Source organism: Cheilinus undulatus, linkage group 11 (assembly GCF_018320785.1).
Source record: "Cheilinus undulatus linkage group 11, ASM1832078v1, whole genome shotgun sequence".
In the NCBI taxonomy this organism is placed as follows: domain Eukaryota; kingdom Metazoa; phylum Chordata; class Actinopteri; order Labriformes; family Labridae; genus Cheilinus; species Cheilinus undulatus.
Genome location: NC_054875.1, coordinates 36378448 through 36398558, shown reverse-complemented (window position 1 = coordinate 36398558; position 20111 = coordinate 36378448). Strand labels below are relative to the sequence as shown.

Below are 20111 nucleotides of genomic sequence, written 5' to 3'. Positions count from 1 at the left end.
GTGCAGGCAGAGACAGCAGGAAAAAAGCAGCAGAGCGAGTGGGCAAGAGGAAGGGGGTAAAAAAACTGCAGTGTGTGAGTGTGTGTAGTTTTCATCCCTCCCCTGAGCAGATCTTTATCAATTTGTGTACTCCAGTCTTGGGGTGCGTTTGAATGGGTGTCTGTATGTGTATATGTGACAGAGTTTACAGGAGGACAGAGTAAAAGGTGTGTCAAGAGAGGCTGACTTATTCATTCTGAAACTGGAAATAAGTAAGAGAAGATTGATTCTTTCTCTTTCTATCTCAAAGTGTCTTGGAGCCTAAGGAGCCGGGGAAGAGCTCTGCATCCAGAGGAGAGCAACCTGCACTAAAGGTAAGCTGCTACGCTCCGGGCATGCTTGTTTTTTCCCACTTTCAAGTTGTTTTTCTCTTCTTTTTTTCACTGTATGCTCCTTTTTGCACCTCTTTTAAGTCTTTCACATGCAATTCCCTCTTAAAATTCCCATATTTTTAGTGTTTTTTTAGACTTGACAGACAAGCAGAGGGAGAGGCAGAGAAACAGAGAGGGAGGGAGGGAGGGGGAAGGTTAGTGCGGGACTCCCTGATGCTTCTAGGCAAGTTTCTGTGCACACGGTTCTCTAGTGCTGCAGTATCCCATTACATCCCTGAGCGGAGCTGCCTCAGCATCCAGCCAGACGGAGTCAAATCAACTCCATGCTTTCTAAAATCTCTATATTTGAACTTATCTGCCATTCCTACTTGGGATAAGAGTAAAGTTTTGCCCCTGATACTGTAAATTCACTCTGATAAGCTCAGCATGGCATGAGACTACTGCAGCCCATTTTAGTTTCATCGAGCATGCTCTCATTTTGTGTTGGGGGTATCATCGGGGTTGCTTAGATAACAGATTGAATTGGCTCTCACAGCCTTGTGATGAGTTTTTGTGTTGTTTATCTGCTGTTCTGGGACTTCCTTTGAGTCTGAGCCTGCAGCAAAAGTAGGCTCTCTGATTGGGTGATTTCAGCTTAGTGACTAAGGCATGCCAAAAAAGCTGCAAAAACACTATTATCATGTTTTTGTGCTGTTCCAAGTATTTATTCTTAAAGGTTATTATTTCAAAGTGAGCTCAAAGAGCAGAGAAAGGTGTTTGTTTTGATAGTGAAGGGCAGGTGATTCATCCTAAAGAATGCTTTTTTTTGTTTCTCTCAGTTTGTATTCATTAGCAGCCCTCACAGTTTATTCATTACATCCCACTGCCTCTTTATGGAAGTCTGACCTTCATCATTTGTGAATGGAGATATGATACTGTCCAGCAGTGGGCAGTGTGCGTTTTCTATGCTGATAACGTGTCAGAAACCTGCCTGCTGCAGCATGGGAGGCAATATGGAAGGACTTAGTGTATTTTGTGTGGGCACCCTGAAAGGCATCAGGATGATGAGCAAAACATGTACAGAAGAAAACAGGCCAACACCTTTCACCCCAAGAGTTTAGATAAAAGCAGAAGACATGCACGAACCAGACCAGAATATCTGATCTCAGTGACTGCTATTAAATTATGTCTTAAATAATTCAGCAATGAGTTATATGCAGGGATAAGGAGGGAGCTGGGGAGGAGATGGAACTCATTTCAGCACCATGGACAGAGCTCAGAGCTCAGGCTTTTGATAAGCCCTTCTCTTAGATAGTTTGAAGCAGACTCGTGATTAGTTATGAGGCTAGGATGATACTGTGAGGCTTAGCTGTTTTTGAAGAATGTCTTAGTGGATATCCTTGCAACAAATATTTCAAAGTCTCCATTTTAATACTGTTAGCTTTGCTCGTCCGTTTCCTGCTTTTTCTCTGTAAGACGTGAGGAAAACACTTTTCATTATTCATGCGCTCTGTCTTTTTTTAGAACACAAGCCATCTTAAAGAGAACTATGTTCCCGCAGATGTGCTCCATCCGTTTCTCTTTTCTTTTCTTCTTTTGTCCACCTGTGTTACATCGTGTGCTCCAGGTGGGAGTGTCAGTATTGTGGTTTTGCTCCGTTTCTTTTCACTGCCAAAACAGGAAAATCAAACAGGAGGTTAAATTGAGTCCAGCTGCAAAGGAATGTAAGTTTAACATCTGTTTAAAGCAGGGATCTGTTGATAAGGCTTGTCCCATACCAGATTTGAGACTTTGATTTTGAAAAAAAAGGCATCAAACAATGAAAGATGTCCTAGGCATCTGATTTGTTTTTTTACTTATTCTTATTTCCCAGAAAATGCAGGCAAACTTGCTCAAATGTTTCCAATTTGTCTTACTATGTAATTGGCCTCGTGTCTGTGCGTCTGTTTCAATTTGCACATCACACCGTTGCTCCAGCTGTCCTTGATACCTCTCAGAAGACATCTTAGGTGTACTGGTTTGAAACTGATGCTATATAAAAGTCATAAATATGTACAGAATTTCTTTGAAATCCAGAGTGTAGCACCTTTTATTTTAGTTTGCCCCATTCCCCGTCCCCCAATATGACACTTCCACTCTATAATACATATGTTCACTCTGCCACAGTGCCGAAGAGGAGATGGGCTTTGCTCTCAAAACATAGGCAGACTTTACCATTAGGCAAAGGTACGCAATTGCCTGGTGCCCTGGACTAGGGGTCCCATGAAGACATAACTATGGTAACCCTCTCTCCTGCACCACACGCATTCTGGCCGTTTGGAATTCAAGTGATTAGCACACTGATTAAAAAACACGTCAGATTGACTAAACTTTGTCACGTTATAGACTGTTAGAAAGAGGAGAATCTCAAGATTCTTAGAAAGTCCAGCAACAATGGCTAACAGACACAACAAAACAGAAACTAGCCCTTTAGTTGAGGAAAGCACAGGAAAAAATGAAACACATGATGGGTGCTGCCTGCTGTCCCTGTCAAATAGTAGTCAGAAAATCAGAATAAGCTCTGGTAATCCTATTATCAGATGAAGGTAAGGGTCCAACAAACAAAACTAGCAACTCTTGACCTCATTTAGTCCCACTAGTACGCTAACTCAGAAGTTTATCAAGAAAAACACCATAAAAACACTGATTGTCACCGACACAACATGTTGTGAGTTTAGTTTTGTCATTTTTACATCTGACATGGGCAGTGTATTCAAGAAAGATAACCCTCTATGTGTCTGATAGACTCTAACAAGCAAAAAAAGCACACCCATATGATCCTTGGGTCTGTTTTGGCTGAGTATTGTCAGTAAAGTGGTCAACTTCATTGGCAATCGCCAGGTTTAGCTTGGCCCACTTTTAGCCAGAAGCAAGCAGTTGTATTTTTAGAGCTCTTCTCCCCATCTCTCTTCTTCTTGGTTGGAGGTGACAGCATGTCTGAGAGGTGGAAGTGTAGCCTCTTCCACCAAAACAACTCCACTGACAGTTGTGTCTGTGCTGCATCAATGCTTCAATCAATCGGGACAACCAAAGTGGCATCAAAGTCAGCTGTTAGTAATAAAATGTAAATTCATCCAGACATTTGTGTGAATTATGATATCTTTTTATTACTTTTTGCTTTAGAAAAAACAAATGAAGTCATTTGGTGTAACTGCGTTGTTTTAACAAATATTTTATCATAGATATTCAAATATATTATCACATATAAATGGCCACTTTTGGAGAGGTATTGGTAGGTAAAACATGACTAAAAAAATCCAACATGGACCACATATTCCTTTCATTGAGTAAATTTTCATTTTTCACTTTTTTGTTGCTGTTTGTTGCTGAAACATTCAGACCTCAGATTAGTCAGCTGGCTTCGCGATGTCCAATTTGAAGTCTCTGGATCAAAATTTCGAAAACCATCTGAATATTTCTACACAAAAACATTGCTAATCAGTTATTTTTGGATTGTTTTACATCAAATTTAAACTTGAAGTCGTGTTGACATGTGGCCATGTCTCCATTACATTTTAAAGCTAAAATATCACAGTTATAGTTACACAATTTAAAATGAGAATATATTTATCTTTTTGGGCAAGAATAAAGTTGACATTTTATTTGAGCTAGTGGTTTTGGTTAAAAACGTTAGGGGTCGACAGATTATCAGCCTGACCAATTATTGATGTCGATATTTGGCATTTGGATGATTATCTGAGTTGGAACTTTATTTTACCAATAATTGATAACATTAATTCAGTCAGGAACACTCTCATCATACATTTCTAGTCAAAAATGACAAAAGTCGGGTATTGACATGTCTACAGTTGCCATGGTTCGCGCCATGCTGTTCTATATCAAGTTTTTTCCTTGGTAGCTGCGCACGTGCACCTCAGTAGCAGCTACGACATCACGCGTTTTGTTGCTCTGATTGGCCTGTAAAGATGCGACAGACAGAACGTTCATCCAATCGCCCTCCAAGTTTTTTTTCAAAGGCTCTGCCCTTTCCCGAACGCTGTCTATCAGTGATTTTCCAGAAACATGTGTGAAACACATACATCTGGCGTGTCAGGTTAACGCTGGTGGACATTGGGCTAAATTGTTTATTTTCCTTCATATTTTTGATTATGCAATTTTACTTTTACCACATTAAGAACATTTTGTAAATCGTAATACATGCGTATTAGATAAATATATATCGGTTATCTTTCTTATGAATGGCTAATAAATGGTATTAGTATCGGCCCAGAAAAACATGACTGACAATCGAACTTTTTTAAACTTCTGTACTTTTAAATTCTTTATCTACCATTGGACCAAGCAAAGTTGTAATTTTGAAACATGTGGTATCAAAAAGTATCAAAACTTTTGACTGTTTTTCCATCCATAACACGAAGCCAAAAGGAAAGTAGTGTTAGAAGAAAACACAATGGATATAATTTGTCTATTTAAAGCGATTTGCAACTCATTATGTTTCCCATTAATCCATTTAGATATAATCAGAGAGGTGTTAAATCAGTGCAAAGAAGATGTAACAACTGCCATCCTGGACTGTTTTAACACGTGCTGTCACACCAAGCTTTGTTTCATGTCATGGTTGAGAGCTAGCAGGAAAGTGTCTCTGCAGGATGCAGCCGGCAAACTGAGAAACTCATTGGAATAGCAATGATCATAGACCTCGACTCGTTAATGAGAGGAGGAAATGAGACCCCTCACCACTCGTAGGAATTAGCCAGCATCTCAATTTGAGGCAGAGTGCGAGAAATGGGGGATTTAACCAATTGTATTAGATAGAATGGCTGGTGTAAAGACACAGCAGACCTGAATCTTGTGATTCAACTCAACTTTAATCTAATTTGAAGCAGTATCAGGCTCTTGAATCAGGCTTTTCAGCATCACTTTACGAACAGTCTGGCTTGTGCAATATTCGTTGAGATCCATGGGGATAAGCAAGTCCTTGCATTCCTGTGAATGTATATGAATTATGCACTGTAACTTTCTAAGGGTTGTTGGGGATTTTGGAGGAAAAGAGCAGCTGTTTAGGGTTGTCATTGCTCATCCTGCGTGCATGACACCCCCTGTCCCAGGCTGTGCATTATGGGTGTTTAGTGCATCCCCGTAAATGATGGTGTAGGCAACACAGCGGAGAAACAACGGCTGTCACCGTGACAGACTACAGTTACAAACAGTCCTCAAACTCTCCGTGTTTGAACGAGAAGAGGTGCTGTCACCAAACATGCTGAAATAGGGTTTAGGTTGCACAGATGGCAGCAGTGCAGATGTTGAAGGTGAGAAGATCCTCGTGGGGATACTGGAATGACACTGTGATGAATACAGTGAAGTGTCGAAGGACGATGTGTGAAAGGGAGTGTGCCTTCTCGAAAAGAACACTTTATCATACTCTCAGGGAAAGGTTACAGCATGTATTTATGCATTTATGTGTGGAAATGTTCCTCTAAGTGTGCATGAGAGTGACAAAGGGCAGCAGTGTTAAGATGAAGACCAAAACATACCGTGTTGGACACTCAGGCTGCAGCCAGTTTGCAAGAGTGTGGAGAAAAATGTGCACAGAAGACAAAAGCAATGAGGAGAAAGTGAGAAGAGGAAGGCATGACAAATGATATAAGTATAGGCGAGAGAGGGCGAGAGATAGAGCAGGAGAGATTGTCAGAGGCAGAGCAAGAATGGAAGAGAGTGGGTGTGCATAGCAGAGCTACGAGCACTGCAGTACATTGCGGTGCCCAGCCCCCGCTGTGTTCTCTGCTCACCATCCGGTTCCATGCACTGAAAAGACCCCTGCAGCAGCCGCGCTTGCACAGCGCAGAGGGCTGCCTGCTGACGAACAGCAACCTCACAAAGAGATTTTCTGACCCTCCGATGTGCATTCTGGACTTGTGATGCTGCACAGATTTTTTTTAAAGGAGCACTAACCGAATTCATGACATTAAAAAAAAAAAGGGCGACCTGTGCCTGCAAGCGCATTGTCATGTAGAGAGAGAGAGAGAGAGGGGGAGTAGCCAATTCACGCTCCCCCTGGATTATGTAAGCGTTCACTTTACCCAATACAGGCTGAATGATAGCACCTTCCCCGGCTGTGTTTTCCTCATTAGGGACATCTGCCTGTGTGTTTGCTTTGGTTCTGGCTTTGGTAGCATCTCTGCAAACATGCACAGAGACTCTATTGAATTTATTGAAAAGGCAACAAAAGGGAGACAAACACCCTGCACCCTCAAATAGCTTCTATGGTTTGACATTTTGTTAATGATGCCCTGTTTTCTGACTTAGAAATAATGATCCCATAAATAACTGCTGAGACCACGTGGGCCGAAGAAAAACACTATTTATTTGATTCAAAGTGAGCCAGTGTAAAGCATGTGTGAATGACTCACAGGGCAGCATCACACTTAACTTCTGTAGGATTAATTTTACAGCTGCTGGCCAGGCGTGCAAATACTCATCTCTCTCTGTCACACACACAGTAAAAGACACACACATGCATGCAGATGTAAGAAAGTAATCTCAATCATGTGAAAGCTCTAGGAAACGAAGGGAAAAGCTTATTTCTGCTTCCATAAACAGTTGCTAAGTTTCCATCCCACTGCCTGCCTGCGGGCTGGACGGCTGAAGCGTGAGAGCTCCCCTCTTTGTATGTTCTCCGGTTTTCCCTCCTCTTCTTTGCTGATGTAGCTGATTCACATGCTGTAGTGTGTGTCTCCCTGCTCCTGGTGACAAGTTCTGATTGTGTCTCTCGCTGTGTTCAGGAGGAGTCGAGTCAATTACACCTCGCCAGACAGGTGTTTGAGCTGTTAAGTGTGTGTTTGCCTCGGCACATCAGACTGTGTGTTTGCTTTCTGATTTGCAATGAAATCAGCGGCAGGCTTTGACAACGATAAGGCACAAATACTGTATGTGCAGGAATAGTGAGTCACGCTGCAACTAAAGATAGTAGTCCAACCTGTAATCATTGTAAATTTATTCATTGAAGGAAATGTATCCGGTGCTCTGGGCTAATGTGTTTAAAGCATGGCTGGGAAAAAAGTCTTTGACATGTTTTTAAGGGGCCTGGATCCACATTTATCACTTGTAGGGATGCAACAGCACCCAACTCCAGTGCAATATGGATCCTAATACTGTGTTAATGGTGCAATTTAAACTTAATTTTTAGGTTTTGACATCTTTTATAAAGACATGAGATGCAAGTCAACTATTTTATTTCAAATATATAAAAATTTAAATGACAAATCCACCTTATTCCCAGCCCCCATGATACCTTGCATGAACTTAAGATGTTAGTTTTAGCCATAGCTAAAATAGCTACGCTAAGTAATTAACATTACTACACAAGCCAATGTGGCTAAGTTAGTTTTAGCAATGTGAGCTTTAGCAAACATCGCTAAGGTTTATGTAGTTTAAGATAATGTACCTCTGTAGCTTACCTAGCTACTTTGTGAGCTTAGTTTTAGCTACAGTAGCTTCATAGCTACATTATCTGAGTAGCTTACACAGCTAATGGAGCTACGTTAACTATGTTTGTTGTGCTAGAATGTTTTCATGGAGGACGATCTCTCTTCCTTTAAGCAAACTGTTTACCCACCTTTAATAAACGTTCTAAAGGTCATGTTTTTAACTTTTAACTTGTGGTATCCTAACCCTTACCTTAACCCTTGCCATAACCCTAAACAGAAGCTTAATTAGATTTTATTTTGAAAGTTAATGTGAGCATTTCTGCTCTGACAGAGAGGGTGTCTCACATGATCACTCTGTGCGGTGGGGTGGGGTCATAGATGTATGGTTTGCAGCCAGCCCCGTCTCCAGAACTCTGCAATACTGTATTATATTACATATTATTTTTTCATTCTTCCTCTATATTAACATTAGTTCCAACAATAATCATATCTAAATCAGAGCTTCCAGGCATAAGGAGGATAGTAACAGTACTTTGATGGCAATGCTTGTTTGTATGCATTATAAAATGTATTTTATGTTTTATAAAAAGTGACATTGATGTCTTACAAAATATCTTTTTGAAACTTTCGTTGGAATAAAAGGAGGTTTTAAAAAGAAATGTTGAAAAAAAGTATTGCAATATCTTCGTCGATATCTGTGTAGAGTTTTTGTTGTATTATTAGGTACCATTACATCCCTAAGTATTCAGTGCACTCCAGGGTTGTTGTAGTTACCTAGATTAACTAAATATGTAAAACTAAAATTCAGAAATCCGTTTAGTTAACTGAAACTAAATAAAAACTACCAAAAAAACAAAAACTAACTTCAACTGTATAGTGTGCTTACAAAACTAACTAAAATAAAATAAAAATGTAGACAAAATATCCTTAGTTTTAGTCTTTGACACAACCACACTGACTGGCACTGACACCCAAGTCTGGGGAGTGTAAAATTGCCTGATCTGATTGGTAAAGACTTCACAAAGCAGTAGATTTATGTCTGGAGTTGTATTCAAACATCATCGTTAAGTAAATAAAATGATAAACAAAGAGTAGCCTGTTTTAATATGTTTTTTAAAATGTATGACTCTCACTCAGCCCTGACATCTATCGATAAAAAACTAAAACTAACACTAAAACTAATAAAAACTAAACTAAAACAAAGCATTTTTGCAAAATAGAAACTAAACTAAACTAACAAACCAGCTGTCAAAACTAAACTGAAATCGAACGCAGAAAGTGATAACGAAATAAAAATAAAAACTAATGAAAAATCCAAAACTGTTATAACCTCGGTGCACTCACATTTAACACAAGTTCTTCTGTTGCAATAAAAAGACAGAGAGAACATCCATTCCTGCAGAAAAAAGAGAAAGATCATTGCTACAGTGTTGTGTTTTTCCCTTGCAACAGCACACTATTCAAAGGTGTTGCTTGTAGGAAAATGCTGTCAGAGTATACTCAGGCACGTGTGTTTGTGTGGGAGAGAGAGAGTGGGAGAAAGCGGCCGAGTATTGTAGTGTGGGTGAGGTGCAGCAGGGATTCGGAGTGCTGCATTGAGCTGCATAATTAATGTTGAAAGGGAGGAGCTAAAGGCGGAGATAACTTGCCATGAAGAAGAAGCTGCTGCTTTTTTTTTTTTTTTTTGCTTGATAAAGAGCTGCCTGTTTTTTGTGTGTGTTTTTGTGCAGCTGATCAGAGGGGGGAGCATGGACGGGGATATTTTGATGCAAAACTAAGGAGGCACACCGGTCCAGCTCTATGTCCCCGTCCCATCTGCTCCCTCGGCCCTGAAAGCCAATCACTCTCCAGCGAGGCGCGCACCACAGCCAAATGCCTCACTGCTGGCTGCACGGCTCTGTTAATCATCCAATTTGTAGCAAAGCAGCTTCCTATATGACACATCTGGTGTAACTCTCATCTGGTCTGTCTGAATTGGACCATGAGGAAGTAGGAGGAGGAGTAGCTTTTGATTCTGCAGGATGCTGTTATATTTAGTCTTTTCTGGGGTTGTTGTCTGCATGGTGAGATTGCACCGACTCCTTATAAAAGGGAGATTAGCTGATTTTTTTTTTCTTCTGAGACAGTCCCCATTATTCTCTGCTGTTTTATATTTAAACATGGTTTTCCCTGCATTAGAGACATCTGCCTGCTCAGCCACACAAACAGCAATGTGCATTAGGTGTGCACATGCATGCACATGTGTTTGATGAAGATGCTATCAGGGTGTGTGACTCCAGGATGAAGATAAATGTTTATGGAGGCATGCTTAAATGCATGCAGGCTTAAGTATGAATTGCACACTAGTCTTTCTGTATGTGTAAGCAGTGCCAGAGCTTAAGGAACTACAGTGATTAAATCTAAACCACACTGCTCTGCTTGCACCTCTGTCAGCCTCATCATCATTCTAGCTGTTCCGAGTTCTTGACATTTATTCTGCTGCAACATGCCCATCCTTTATGCTCTCACAGCTCAACACCAAAGCTTTGCATGCTTGTGAAACAGAACCAAAGTGTTTTTCTGTCCCGTCCATATGCTGTATGGAATCTATTTTATTTCCTCTTTATTTTTAACTCAAAGCAGAGCCGCTCTTTGTTGGGATGCGCCTGCCAAAAAAGCTTCTGTGGGGATCTGTCCTTGTCAGAAAGGGGCTGAGGGATCGCACAGAGGCTTTTGAAATGCACCCTGTGTCGGCTCCAAGCCCTCTCAATACACAGTGAGGAAGCCGGTGATGACTGCAGTTTCATTCCGGTCCCAGAAGAGCCACAAAATCAAACTTAAATTACGACCCCGACATTATCAAGTGCAGGTGGAGGCAGATGCAATTGAACCTTGAAGGCAGAAGCCCCCAAGAGGTGCAAGGTGCATCCTATAGCTGCAACGCCAGGCTTGCTGAGAGGCAGTGATTTAATTTGTCCAAATAACAACGATTGACTCTGTGATAGCCTGCCTACAGTTGTCTACAGAAACATGCCTGCAAGGTCTCAGTGTGAGAAAAAATTTAGTTCAAGGGTCTCATATATACTTGTCTTTTATTTTATTTTCTGGGAGGCATCTGGCAGCAGAGGTTTTTTTCTGCTTTAAAGGAACAACACGAGGCCTCATTAAATATATTTTTCCTGTCCCCTGAAATCTAAGAAAGGAGAAGACAGTTTTGGTTCCCTTTCTCTAGTCTCATGGGGTTTTGCTGTGAGAGAAAAGAGTTGCCATTTCTTCACGTTGCCAAGTGAGAATCTGCCCATCTGACATCCTGAACACTCAGAGTAGTGCAAACATCAACAAAACCTTTAAAAACGGCTTTATTTCTTTCCCAGGCTTTGAGATTTTTTCGTCTGTTTCATACTCTAAGATATCTTTAAATGAGCTCAAACCCGCTGATGCTGAGAGGAATTTGATCTTTTCTTTTTTGTTCAATGCAACCTGCACGCCTCTATGATCTGTGCTACTTGTTTGTTTAGAAACGGAGGTATACAAGGACATATGTTTTTCATAAGGCACACTCTGCAAAGCAATATCAGCCTGAGAAAGAGAAAGAAGGAGCAGAGAAATAGAGGAGGAGGGTGAGGACTTTATAGCAATGTGAGTAGGTGCTCAGCATGAAGGCTGCTTTTTTTCTCTTTTGAGGTTTTTGAATAAGGTGTGCAGACCAAGGACACAGCACACAGAATAAATGAAAGCCCTGTGAGATCTGACAGTCGGGCTAGGCATGGGTACATTAAAAGTGCATTTCAATTACTTTAAAGTATATTCTTTTGTCTGCACTTTTATGAATAATTTAAAGGTATTGCTCGTATGTCCATTTCAAATAGTCTCAAAATAACATTGTAGCCTAGTCATTATACAGCCCATTTCTCTTGACCTTTTTACTTATATTAACCCCTTAAGTTTTCAACAATAGACAAGTAAGAGAAATATATTATTTCATCTTAAATAGCAGTAGTAGTATCATTGCAAATTTCATCATTTTACTCAATAAGATATGATCTGATACAACAAGACACCGCCAACATGACACAACACAACACAGAACGGCACAACACGAAACCTCACAATACCATACCACATACCGCAACATAATATGCCATATCACTTCTTTAGGTGACCATGTCATGTTAGGTTACATTCTATCACACCATGTCATGCCACCTCACATCATGCACATCATGTTGTGTCACACTGCATCAAGTCAAGTCATGCTGTTACCTGCCTTACGTTATGTTATGTCACATCATAATATGTCATATTATGTCACATGACATCATGTTACACCCCACCTTAGTTTACGCCATGTCAGTTAAGACTACATCACGTCATGTTAGGTTACATTATGTTACAGCCAACTTTACATCACATCACTTAAGATTATATCACATCTTGCTAGGCTATGCTGTTTCAAATTAGGATACATTATGCTACTTTACACCCAACCATTAAAACATGTCACTTAAAGGTCACATATTTTACCCTTTTAAGACAAGTTTATATTGGTCTCAGAAGTCCCCAAAACATGCCTGTGAAGTTTGTTGCTGAAAAATCACTGCAGTATTGTATTTTTGCATGTTTAAAAAACCCTCTGTTTCAGCCCTGCTCAGAATGAGCCGTTTCTGTGTCTGTGGCTTTAAATGTTAATGAGCTCCGCCCCTGACTCCGCCTCTCTCAGGAAATGGGTGTGGCTGTCCTGACCCTCCTCTCAGCTGGCATGTGAGAGGAGGATCAGGAGAGGAGGGCGTAACTTTCTTCCATGCAGTGAGGGCCAACAGAACCTGTGGGTGGTGCTAACTCCCCACTTGACATCACGAAGGGACAATCTGAGAATGGCTTGTTTCAGCACACATTTTCTGAAAGGTGGAAAAAGAGAGGGGGGAGGGAATTCATTTTTCTGATTCTTGGAGGCATTGTGGAAAGGCCAGGCCATATATTTTCATTAGAAAAGCCTGAAAAAGTGATTTTGCATAATATGTGACCTTTCATGTAAGGTTATGCTATGTCACACTGGCTTACATTATGTTACGTTACTTTACATCACATCACTTAAGATGACATCATGTCATGTAACCTTATTATAGGTCACATTAGGATGAGTTATGTTATGTCATGTCAAATCACGTCATCTGAAGGGATGTTACATTATGTCTCATTATATTATGTTACACTGAGAACCTCACTACATGTTACATCACTTTAGGTTACTATGTAATGTTAGGTTATGTCACGTTGTGGTATGTCAAGTCATGTTGTGTCACGTACCTTATATTTTGCCAATCCACCTAATTTAGGTTATGTCAAGTCACTTAAGGCCATGTCAAATAATGTTAGGTTACGTTGCCCTATGTTATATATGGCAGTTTACTTTCAATCATGTCACCCAAGGTTATCATGTCATGTTAGGTTTTGTCATGTCACAATATATTAAGTCACGTTATGTTGTTAGGTTACTGCACATCAAATCATGTTGCATCATGTTGGATCACGTCATGTTGTGTCGCATCACTTACATTACATTAAGCTACAATGCATTTCAGTGCGATGCAACAAGACACAAGACATGATTCGATCTACAATGATGTGATACTTGAAACACTGCCCTTTATGACTAGTATGTAATGCAGTGGCATTTGATTGCTTGTTAATGCCATCCTTCACCTGCCAAAATCCCTTGAAAATATGGGAAACATGTTTGTATTGCCCTCTACGGATAGTTCCTTTAAAGATCCTACATGCTCAGAGTGATTTTGAAGGTATAATAAGCCATATTTTAAACTTTGATATGCAGATATAAAATCTATCAAAACTTAATATTAGGAATGTATAATATTAATGGCATGATATCGGTCTCAACAAATGTTAGCTTGAAAGCATTGCTGGCAGATTTGAACATTTCTGACAATGTTTACAGCCATTATATCAGCTGTACATTTCAGCAGTGTATCATGTAATGGCCTTAAATATGTGTAAAATATTCAATTGTACCACCAAGTATAGGTGGTTGCTTAGGGTGCCACATACTCAAGGAGGTCTACCATGAGAGCTGAACATTTTAAAGCCTCAGATGTAAAAAACAAACAAACAAAAGTCTGCTTCCCTGCTCCTCTCTCAGCTTCTCTTTGACGCTTATTTTTTTTACTATCAAAAAAGGTATGTATATATTGGTATTGGCATTACCTACTTAATTTATTGTTTAGCCATGACTGTACAAAAAATGAGTGAAGTCAGACTCCCCCTGGGTTTGTTGTTCTCAGCTCTGTGTCCACATGGCTCTTCCACAGCTTGTTATTGCTTCATTCAGAGTTTTAAATATGCTTCATAATTTTTTCCCACATGAACCCTTCAACTCCAACTTCTGGCTGCCTCTTTTCTTGGAGAGAGAGCCAGTCCAACCCACTCAAGGATCTTGGCTACGATGGCAAAATAGTTTTATCCCAAGAGCTCAGTCTAAGGAGAACCACTGGACTTTCCAAAACAAGAACACAAAAAAAAGCATTATGTTTTCTAAAATACTCAAAGAATAAGAATGAAATCAGCCGTGGGCTTAAAATCTGAATTGAGATCAGTCCTATAAATCAGGGGTTCACAAATTTTTTTCAGCCAACAACCTTCAAAATAAAGGTGCCAGAGACCCGATTGCTTGACATTTACTCTAGAAGTTGTGTATTGTATCTTATATAACAACAGAAAACACAGCTTTGATAACCCAGACATGAAATTTTCCACATTAGTATAGTTGAAGTAGTCATTATCAGGATGACGTTACATTATCTAACATTACTTGTGGCAATTTCATAATAATAAATAGACATAATGTGATTAAAACTTGATTAAATGACCTCATCCATCAAGAGGACTTCTGTCTGAGTCATGTCAGATAGATTTTCATCTGTGTGGTGGTTGTTTAATCATGAAGACAACTCAAATGACCTCCAGCGGCTTCATGAAATCATCAAACCCTGTCATTTCTTAATGTTTCATAACAAACGAGGGACTCCAAGAGGAGAAGTACATTTGCATTTAAGGGCAGATTTCTATCAAGATAGTTTCGCTCTGATTAGTGGATTTAGTAACAGTGACTCAGCACTTATTGGTGGAATTTGATGCGTCAGAAAGATTTGTTCTCCAGCCTCATAGCACAGTATTTCTTGTTGCTGGAATAAACAACTAGAGCTGAGTGAGTGGCAGGTCACTTATGTTGCTTTGTGGAGCTGAAGGGGCTCCACAGAGTGAGGAGCCGTCCTCTCCACTCATTCTCTGCTCGGCCCATTGTGCTGCTGCCACTCCCAGAATACAAACCTGCTGTTTGTTCGTGTTCAGCAAACTGGTTTCGAGTGCGACTGCAGTGAGAGAGAGTGTCAGTAACAAACAAAAACAAACTCCAACTGGTCAAACTTTTCTTGTTTTTTTTTTTTCCTAAAACGAGTAAACTTTATCTCTTTTTTATGTGTTTGCAGCTGCAAGTTGTGGCAATCTTTGGGATTTAATCTCACCGAAGAGATTATTGACTTAACAGGAAATTGGTTGGTGTCTCTAAAGCATGATAGGGCTGCAAAATCTATTTCCTCCATGATTGTGAGGCTTGCAAGGAGAACACGACATTCATTGTACTTTATTGATCAAAATAATTGCCCCCATCCTTTTGTGCAGATATACAGTGAAGGCCCAATCACTGCTGCTTGTAAATACAATCTTTATTCTCATCTGGAAAGCTCTCCTGAATCATCCTCACGATGCACAGACTCACACTGCATATCCTCTTTCCTACCAGCTTGGGTGTCTTTTGTGTGAATAAGAATGCCTTCCGAATTATAGCATGGCTGTGTTAATCGCCTAAAGCTTGCATGAGAGGGGTTGTATAATATCTGACAGCTCAGGAGGAAAAATAGGTAAACAAAAAGAGAGGAGGAGGGGGGATACCAAGATTCCTCTGTGGCGGCTTCGTGTGCTGGAGGGAAGTGTGGACTAATTTGTAGCATTAGTGAATCACGACTGTTGCCGGGTCTAATTTTCCTCTTCATGTTATTATAGCAAGTCACCAGCAATCATCCTACGCATTTCATACCTTGTCTAGCATTAGCTCGTTTATTCCTTACTGTCAAATATCTGACTGGCCTTATATAATGATTCATAAAATTCACTCATCTTGCAAAACAGGAAAAAGTCACCTCCGTGCCTCTTAGGAATCCTCTTAAATGCCAAACCAGTGCCCACCCTTTCCATATTTATTTTCCCATCTTAAATTTTTGCCCGACCCTTGCTCAGATTCTACTTCTCTGTCTGCTGGTTACAAGCACCAGCCTGTCACATTTGACTCTCCAGCGAGATGACAGTACAGACGCTGACAAGACCGAGCAGCTTTAACCAAAAGTCTGAACATGGCACTTTGAATTCAAAAAAATACGTCTGTTTTAACCCTGTAAAGTCTGTGAATCCCTATTAAGGCGTCCCACCTGATCTCCTTTGGGGAAAAGAAACCAAAGAGCAGCTCAATTGAGGAATTAATTACATCACTGCCCTCACAAGATAATTAAAACCCAGCAAAGTAAACCAGATCATTCTACAATACCTATCATACAAAATTATTCCTAATTTGTCACAGTGAGTCATGGTGAAGCCAGTTTTGTTGAAGAGATTATCCTTTCTGTCTCTTAAACTGGAAGGACAGGCAGGATTTCAGCCCGTATTTTGTCACACCGAGCTCTTGAAGTGATGTGCTTCCCCGTGTATTGTCTGCTGTTATGTAAACCTGAGTCTCTCAATGCAACTCAGGGTAGCGTTTATCTAGGACATGGCTGGTGTGTGCCCCCACACAGAAATGCGTCAAAGGGGGCTGTGAAAATGTGCTTGATATTTCGGGTTTTTTTCTCTTTCTCAGGCTTTTTTTCTTGTCCTTGACAAATTGGGCAGTAATTCAGTTAGCTGTTATGCCTCGAGATATTTCATGGGTGATGTTGGGGCACAACACTCACTGCTGCTGTTGAGACATGGTGAGATTTAAAATATTCAGTTGGTTAAGTTGGAGAGTGGGAAGCTGGTGTTCTTGTTTCTGGTTTGTTGAGTTGCTTGATTTGGTGGGATCTGGAGGAGATAAGGGGTTGGGGATGCATGATATTGGATTTTCCAAACACGTTTAAGCCAATACAGATACCAATACCAATATGTATCCATGTTTTTCATAGTAAAGATCATCAAATTTCTCCTGTAGTAGAACCGATCTTTTCCTCTTATTGTGACAGTCAGTTTAATCATACAAAGTCAAACAACCTTTGATTCCACCATCAATAATGGATGATAGATTGAGGCTCTTTTGGCAGCAATGACAGCCTCAAGTCTTTTTAGACACAACAAGCTTTGCACATCTGGATTAGAGCATTTTCTGCTGTTCTTCTTTGCTAATCCTCTCAAGTTCAGTCAGATTGAATGCAGGCCGTTGGCGTACAGCCATTTTCAGGTCTCTCCAGTGATATTCACAAGGGTTCAAGTCACAGCTCTGGCTGAACCACTCTAGGATGTTCACATCGTTGTCCCTAAGCCACTCCACTGTTGTCTTTGGCCCAATCTTTAGTCCTGAACACTGCAGAATAAGTTTTTATTAAGGATATCTCTGTTCTTTGCTTTGTCCAGCTTTCCTTCAACCTTGTCTCCCAGTCCCTGCTGCTGAAAAACACCCCCAGCATGATGCTGCCACCACCATGCTTTACTGTTGGGATGGTATTGGGCAGGTAATTAGCTGTGCCTGGTTTACTCCAGACAAAAAGTTTAGAATTGTAGCCAAACAGTTCAATCTTGGTTTCATCAGACCAGAGAATCTGATCCGTGCTGTTTGGTTCATGTCTCCCCGCATTTTCTCTCCCATATTTCCTGTCTCTTCAGCTGTCCTATCAAATTAAAGGCAAAAAGACCAAAAAATGACCTTAAAAAATGACCTAAAAACAGTACTGTAGCAATCTACTGACAGACTGAGAGTTCTGCAGAGCACCAATAACATTTTTCCTTTTAAGGAGCTTATACTTTCAAATTAAAATCTGTAAAGTGAATAACAAGTTTGCAAGGAGACAGTTCTGACTAAGTGCTTGAATTAAAGCAAAAAGCCACATTTTCAAGTGCAAATAAATTTAACTAGCTGGGGTCCAGAGATAAGTCCACAGAGCACACTTCAACAGAAGAATCACCTGAGGTCCCTATATAATTGATACCGCCAGCAAATAAAATTTACACATTATAACAGTGGATTAATTTCCATAAAGAACATTGATAAAGTGCAATTAACCACGGACAATGAAAAGTTGATTAACCACAGATGATAATCCATCACATCCAAAATCATCCCAGGATGGATCACTCAGCCCTGAAATTTCCCCACCACCAGATTCTCCATTACTCAATGCACTTTGTACATCTAATGACGCTTCACACTAATGAATCTCTTTTTTTATGAGAAGCCTAGTCTCTGACTTCTAGTTTGGCAGTGCAGCAATAAACAGAAAGCATTGCCATAGCAATGTCTATTGTTATCTACTGGTGTAGACTAATGGGAGGGAAAATTTATGCTTTCTTATGGGTGAATTTTACCCATATGATAGTACAAGGTATAAACTGCCATTTTAAAATCTGGAAAAAAACAAACTTTAAGGAAAAGTCAAAAACAGACAGTAGAGGGCTGCAGGGATGGTTGTCCTTTTGGAACTTTGTACATGCCACATCTATGTGGCGGCCCAGGCTCAAGTCTGGCCTGTGGCTCCTTTTCTGCATGTCTCTCCCCTCTCTCGGGCCTATTTCCAACTCTATCCACTATCTGTCCCTCTAAAATCTAAGCATGAAAAGCCAAAAAATATATCTTTCAAAAACCTATTCATATATTCTGCCAATATGAATAGATGATATATTGGCTGAAAATATCTACAGAAATTTTCTAGATTATATCTGTCAATTCCAGTACCATGCTAAGATATCTTGCATTCCTTTAATGACTTTGTGTTGTCATGATACCAGATTTAAACTTAAAAAACATACAATTGCAGTAAAATTGATAATTGTTTCAATACCTCTGCAATATACTAGTCCAAGGCATCCAATGTTAGCTCATTTCATGTTTTTAGTTATCAAAAAATGCAGATAAACCCATGAAGTTGCAACTTACATTGGCAACATCCATCCATGCATTATCTACGAAGCATATCCTTTTCAGGTTTGCAGGGACATTGACAACATTTTAACATTGCCAATGTTATGTGCAGTGTAGGCTGTGCTCTCCCTCTCTATTGCCCAAGGTAGATTTTGGTTGAAAATATGACTGAAGACTGAGCTTCTGTTCTTTCCGACAAAACAGTTTAATAACAGATTTATCCTGTTAATGTTTAAAAATATGTATAATGACCCTATGGCTTTGCACATGGCATCCTTGTGCCAGCAACAAGGAACAGATTTGATTATAGGTTGCTTCGAGGTTATATAGTATAGTTATAGTTTAGATAAAGGTTTACAATGGCTTGAACTTTGTGACAAAAAAAATCTACCACAGCAGGTTTCCCTCACCTAAAGTAAAATGTTTCAAAATGATTGGATTAATGGTATTAAATATGTATTTCTATTTTTTACAAAAAGGAAGAATAAAAAGTTGTCTGCACTGAGGTTTTTCTACACCTGGTGCTACAACAATGCATGTGTTCCCTTATGGCGTTCGCCTCTTTCAGGGGTTGGCTTTCTTTCCTTTCGTGGGCAGCCTTTGTTTGTTGGAGGATAAGTTAACAGTTACAGTAAGCTCAGCTGGACAGCTAAGGACAATCAATTGCCATCCCCTAAGGGGCATCAGACAGACAATGCTGTGAGTATTTTATTTTATTATAGAGCTGTTAGACAATATATGTTATAAGGCATTTAAAGAATATGTTTGTATAATTTGTATATTTGTGGGATGCAGTTCTTGTGTTTAGCTGAGTTCCCCCACACCGATGAGAACACTACAATGCATGTGAATCCAAGTCAAAATCATATATTTGGCACCAGACCCTGGTGAGCTGGTAAGATATCACAGAGGTTGCAGCAATCATGGGTAGAACCAATTCAAAGAGTACCACTTATTGTGGAGTGAAATCACTACACGTGTAATGGAGGAGGCACTTTGCTGTTTGCAACATTCATAATGATTCAAGTGGAGGAGAAAAAAAGGAGTCTGTTAGGGATAGAAATAACTCAAATCATCAGACTGATGAGGAAGTAATCATGATGTTGATCTTTACAATTGTTATTGGTAGAAGTTCAGATCTGAGTAAGGAGTGAACACATTCATGTTACAGTTAAAACTTAC

General features: G+C 39.9%; 1 protein-coding gene across 4 annotated transcripts in view; it reads left to right on the top strand.

Annotated features, from left to right (window-relative positions):
- Nucleotides 1-52: 52 nt before the first annotated feature.
- LOC121517640 (synaptotagmin-2-like) overlaps nt 53-20111 on the top strand; it is a 111160-nt gene continuing 91101 nt past the window's right edge. For 2 of the 4 annotated variants that reach the window (XM_041799584.1, XM_041799580.1), the window contains exons 1-2: nt 75-206; nt 290-353. The gene's annotated coding sequence lies outside the window, so the exon portion shown is untranslated. Of the gene's footprint in view, nt 207-269; nt 354-20111 lie in introns of those variants that run through there. The other 2 variants (XM_041799581.1, XM_041799582.1) reach the window with 2 other exon arrangements.